At 41.6% G+C, this 5,411-nt stretch overlaps 1 protein-coding gene across 1 annotated transcript in view; it reads right to left on the reverse strand.

Annotated features, from left to right (window-relative positions):
- The window catches only part of MGMT (O-6-methylguanine-DNA methyltransferase), a 126,419-nt gene that overhangs the window by 23,273 nt on the left and 97,735 nt on the right, over window positions 1-5,411 (reverse strand). The window lies entirely within an intron of this gene.

Below are 5,411 nucleotides of genomic sequence, written 5' to 3' on the forward strand. Positions count from 1 at the left end.
AACAGTGAACTCAAATAAGGAGTATGTCATAACATCCAATTAACTCAAACCAGCTTTCAAAGAAAAATTATAGGAATTTTGCTCTGAATTCAAACAAACTGGGGGCAGAAATTTTATAAATATTTCTTCTTGAATTTTTTGTTTGCTTTGTGTTTTGTTGTTTTTGGTTTTTTTTTTCCCCTTTTGATGCAAATAGTTTAATGGGCCAACTAGTCTGGAAAAAGAATTTGAGTTGTAAAGGTAATGGGGCTAGTTTAGGATTTTGTTGTTTTTATTTCTGAAGGTTGGAGAGGATTGATTTATGTTTGAAGAAAAACTGTAGGAAAGTACTGGATTGTAAAAATCCATTAAATGTCGAGCAAAACAGTGACTTTTTGCTTATCAAAACTATTCTCACTTGAAATGGCAATAAAAGAAGGCACCAGCCTCTGGAATTTGAATTTTGTGTTGGTAGACAGAAATAGGAAAATTTGTCATCTCTCTGCACTGGAGTCTGCCATGTCCAGATGTGAAGTACTAACGTTTTTGAGCAGATTACTTTGTGTTACTTTAAAATAACATTTCCTAAAAGCCTACGTTGAAATGTATTTGCATGCCTAATGAAGCTGCAGGAATGAAAAAGGGAAAGTCAGAAACACTTCCCCGCTTTCTTTCTTTAGTGAATCAAATCACTACAGTAAAATGAAGATGATTTCACCACCGGCAACATAAAGAACTGGCAAGACTGACATTTTCCATTTGTCTAGGAAAGGGCAAGTTTTGCCTTCTCCTCAGCAGGTTACCCAACAGCACAACTTAATTCTGCAAAATATAGACATAAACTGGTCATTCTGGTGTATTTATAGTACCCCAGATGAACTTGACCGAATTTTCCATTTGTACTAGAAAGCAAGTAACCATGAAGAGATGACACTGGGACACGGTGGCTCCTGGAGCTGTTTCTGTAGGCTGAGCTTGCTACTCCTCCTATTGAGGATGTTCATGCTTTGAGTAACAGGTTGCCCAGAGAAGCTGTGGCTGCCCCATCCCTGGAAGTGTTGAAGGGCAGGTTGGATGGGGCTTGGAGCAACCTGGGCTGGTGGGAGGTGTCCCTGCCCATGTGGGGGATTAGAACTAGATGATTTTTAAGGTCCCTCCCAACCCAAACCAGCCTGACTCTGTAGCAATTGATGAAGTGGCACTTCTAGGCCTGGGGCTTGGTTACCACATCATTGTCACTGCACTGGGGAGAGGTAGGGCTGTCAACTCCACCACACCTGCCACTCACACCCTCAAAGGAACTACTCCTTGAGATAACATCATATATTTACATCCTCACCTTCATGACACTTGAGAAAAATATCACCATGGGACTGACTGTGTTGCCCCTGAAGACTTAAATTCCCACAATATGAAAATACATCCTTGGACCTGACAAACCCCAAACCGCTTGCCCTGCTTTAACAGCCTACCTGGCTGCAATAGCATTCCAGCAAGCTCCAGTCACCTACTGTATTTTCAAATACTATGTATGAATTTATGGCCATTGGATCATAGTAGAAAAGTAATTTAAGAGTAAGTACAAATTATTTTACAAGAGTAAATAAAGTTACAAGTCATACACAGGAGTGAAGGAAATTAAAACTACACAGGACTCAGAGACACATACCCATATATCCATAGATACATCTGTCATATCCATAGGTCACCTCTTTAAGAACAACAAATAAATAAAACCAGTAAAACTGTGAAAATTTCGTTCACTTCAGTATTTACTGTCCTGTCAACATCATTCTAGGAGTGAGCAGAAAACGCTTAAGTTTAAGATGGACTTAAAATACTTATGGTTACTTTTTCCACTAATGACCTAAATTACTTACAGCTCATGAAATCATCCATAGGTCAAAACCATCCTTCCATTGATCACCTGCTCTTGCCCCTAATTCCCACTTTCTCCTGTCCTTCAACCTTTCTAGCTTTACTATGCACTGTTCTCAACAAAGTACATTATTTTTACAGTTTTTTTTAAACCTGTAATTTTAAAGCAAGGGAAGAGAGAGTCCTGGGTTCATCTTAATGCCACAAAAAGTGGCTGCAGAGAACTGATCATGAACTGAGAAGTGCTGTATCCTGAAAGCACTTCACACTTTCTGGTAAATGAGAAAACTCCTTAGTGTGTTTGACATTAAGATAAGCAAAAGCCTTATTGTCCTCAGATGATGCTACCATAGGAAAAAAAAGGAACTGTAACAGCATTAAGAAAGAGTATATCCAATAATCAGTCACGGCAAAAGCGCTTGGTGACAGAACTCCAATCATCTAGTGACACAGAACCACACCAGAAGTGACCATATTTACAGGGAAGGGGAGAAAAGAAGGGCCAAAGGGTTTGATGACTTGTTGGAAGAGCTGCTGTAAGGAAAACAGGGTGATAGGAAAAAGCCTTCCTGGCTTCAGATCCTCATGTTCTCACTTACTTATATTCTGCATTTTTAAGTGCCTGGATAGATGAGTAGGCACTTCAAATGTAAATGTGAAAAAGTAAACAAATACCCAATTCCTAATCTAGCAGTATTGCAATTCTGACTTACAGACAGATTGAAATGTACAACCTACTCACTATAATACATTTTTTTTTAACTTGGCCTTCTGCTGAATAACTTTAGAACACAGTTTCTTCTAATTTTGACAAGTATTTCCACATTCCTTCCAATATAACTCTTTTCTATTTTATGAAAGACTAGGGGAAAGTAAGAGAAGAACAGAGATGCTGCCACATTGTTGTCATGAGCATTTCCATGACGTAGGTGCCTCCCCTCAACAGAACATGCACACCTGGTCTCAGTTCAGGAACAAATAATGGAACCAAATTAAAAAAAACCTGGACCTGCACATGTTGCAACAAGGAAACCACACTCCAGCCCCCCCCCACCAGCACTGAGCCTGAGACACAGAAGGTCAAAACCCACTAGAACCACTGCTGCCCAGTGCCCACCAGCCATATCCTTCAGAGATGCCTGGTGAGACCAGGGCTCTTGGGCACCAGCCATGTCCTGTCCCTGCAGACACCTCCCAGGTGGGTTTTGCACTTGGATGGTGCTGAAGAGCTTTCCTTCCACCCCCTAACAAATCTGAGAGTGATGATAACTTTCCCTCGAGGAGCTTCCTATTTAAAAATATACTTATTTTTCTCTTTTAAATTATCTTCAGCTTCTTCCAGTGTTGCCTGCTCAGAGAAGGACCAGTGTCCCCACAGCCAACTCTGACCATAAGTCATGGCAAGACTGCTCAGGGCTGAAGCCCACAGCAACAGCTAAAAACATCACCAGCATTGCTTAAACCAAAAATAAATAAATAAAAAAAATATCCATTAGCCAAGCTAAAAAAGAATTCAGTAGTCCATTTAGAAAAATTAATGAAAGTCAAAGCATTACTTTAAATGCTTTATCATCTTCTGGTGGATAATCGGGGAAGCAGAATTCCCCTGATGCCATTCGAAGATGGAAGGAACAGCAGCAGTAACTATTTCCCACCCAGATTTGCCCATTCATGTTCACCCCAACCCTAAAGTTTTCGTAACACGGGTCTTTACTTTATCCCATCTCACAAAAAAGCATCCTCAAATGAGAATTTAGTCACCCACAAGGCCATAATTCAGAAGCATTTCAGCAGTTTTGACATCCTAGAGTCACTACTGCTTATGTTCCCACAAGTTAAGTGGATGGTTTCACTAAACTTCTAAATAATGTTCGTATATAAATTAGAGGCAGTCAGTGCAACACACAACTAAGGTTAATAAAAACTCAGCACCCAGCCTGTAATTTGACTTTTAAAGATGCTGCACTGAGAAAGTTTCATAATATGGAAGAATTAGTACCAAAATTCATCATTAAAACAAAGGTACTACGCAAAGTTTGCAAAATTTAAGCCTCTCACCTTTCAAAAGGAACAGCCTGATTATCTGCACAACAACTGCATTTTGATTTTCTTGTCCCACTTGCAGCTGCCATTAGCTAATTAAGAAGAAAGTGTAACAGCCAGAAGAAACCTACTATTTATAGGAATTTGAATATAACCAGCAATTATCAGCAGAGGCAGCTGAGCCCTTGTAGATGCTGATTGCAAACAGTCCTGCCTCTCCTCAGGTAAACCTGGCCCTTGTTTTGCCCAGGGGCTGACATGCAGTCCTTACACCTTGATATAACAACATCTGCACTTGAATTTAAAAGGTGTCTATCACCCTTCAACTGCACACAAAATAGTACACGTATTATAGACTTCATACCAAAAAATAGTGCTATCTTACCTCATGGAAGGGGGAGAGTATTGGCCCCTTTTCGGTGCTTTATTATTATGAAATATCATGCAATTAAAAAATACATCTATTAAACTGAAGATTTTATTCACTGGGAAATGATGACATTCATGGACAGAGCAGCAGGCACTGCAAAAAGCAGACTGCTGAGATTAATTTTTTTTTTTTTTTAAATAATGAGCTCTATTTCATTTTAAGTGATTGGCTTCTGTTACGAGGTCTTCAGGAACACAGCCAGTAAAAGGAGAATGAGAAGGAGAAAATTTCCTCAGGCCTTGTTTTTATCTAAATGCATGAGTAGCATAACTCGTCTGCAACAACAGTATCTGTGATAGCCTTGAGGAACTCAAGCACAGCTTCCTCATGCAGCCTACCTAGCACTGACTGCTGCTACCACACTGGCCAGGTGTTCATACCAATAGAATCCCAGACTGGTTTGGGCTGGAAGGGACTTTAAAGATTATTTAGTTCCAACCCCCCTGCATGGGCAGGGACATCTCCCACTAGACCAGGTTGCTCCAAGCCCCATCCAACCTGGCCTTGGACACTTCCAGGAATGGGGCAGCCACAGCTTCCCTGGGCAACCTGCTCCAGTGTCTCACCAGCCTCACCGGGAATGTCTAAATCTGCCCTTTTTGAATTAAAAACCATTCCCCCTTCTCCTATTGCTACATGCCTGTGTAAAAAGCCTCTCCCCAGCTTTCCTGGAGCCCCTTCAGGCACTGGAAGGTGCTCTAAGGTCTCCCTGGAGCCTTCTCCTCTCCAGGCTGAACAGTCCCAACTCTCTCAGCCTGTCTCCAAAGCAGAGCTGCTCCAGCCCTCTGATCATCTTCGTGGCCCACTTTGGACTTGCTCCAACAGTTCTATGTTCTTCCTGTTCTTAGGACCCCAGAACTGGACCCAGCACTGTAAAGGGTCTCACCAGAGTGGAGCAGAGGGGGAGAATCCCTTCCCTCAATCTGGTCAGGCTGCTGGTGATGCAGCACAGTAGATGGTTGTCTAAGCCTCAAGCCCCCTATTGCTGGCAAAAAGCTAATTTAAGCAAAAAACAACCCGACTGAAAAGGCCAGTGCCCCTCAGATGTGTCCATACCCAGCACATCCCACCAGCAGCTGTC

Source organism: Chaetura pelagica, unplaced genomic scaffold (genome assembly GCF_000747805.2).
Source record: "Chaetura pelagica isolate M959 unplaced genomic scaffold, ChaPel_1.0 scaffold365, whole genome shotgun sequence".
NCBI lineage: Eukaryota > Metazoa > Chordata > Aves > Apodiformes > Apodidae > Chaetura > Chaetura pelagica.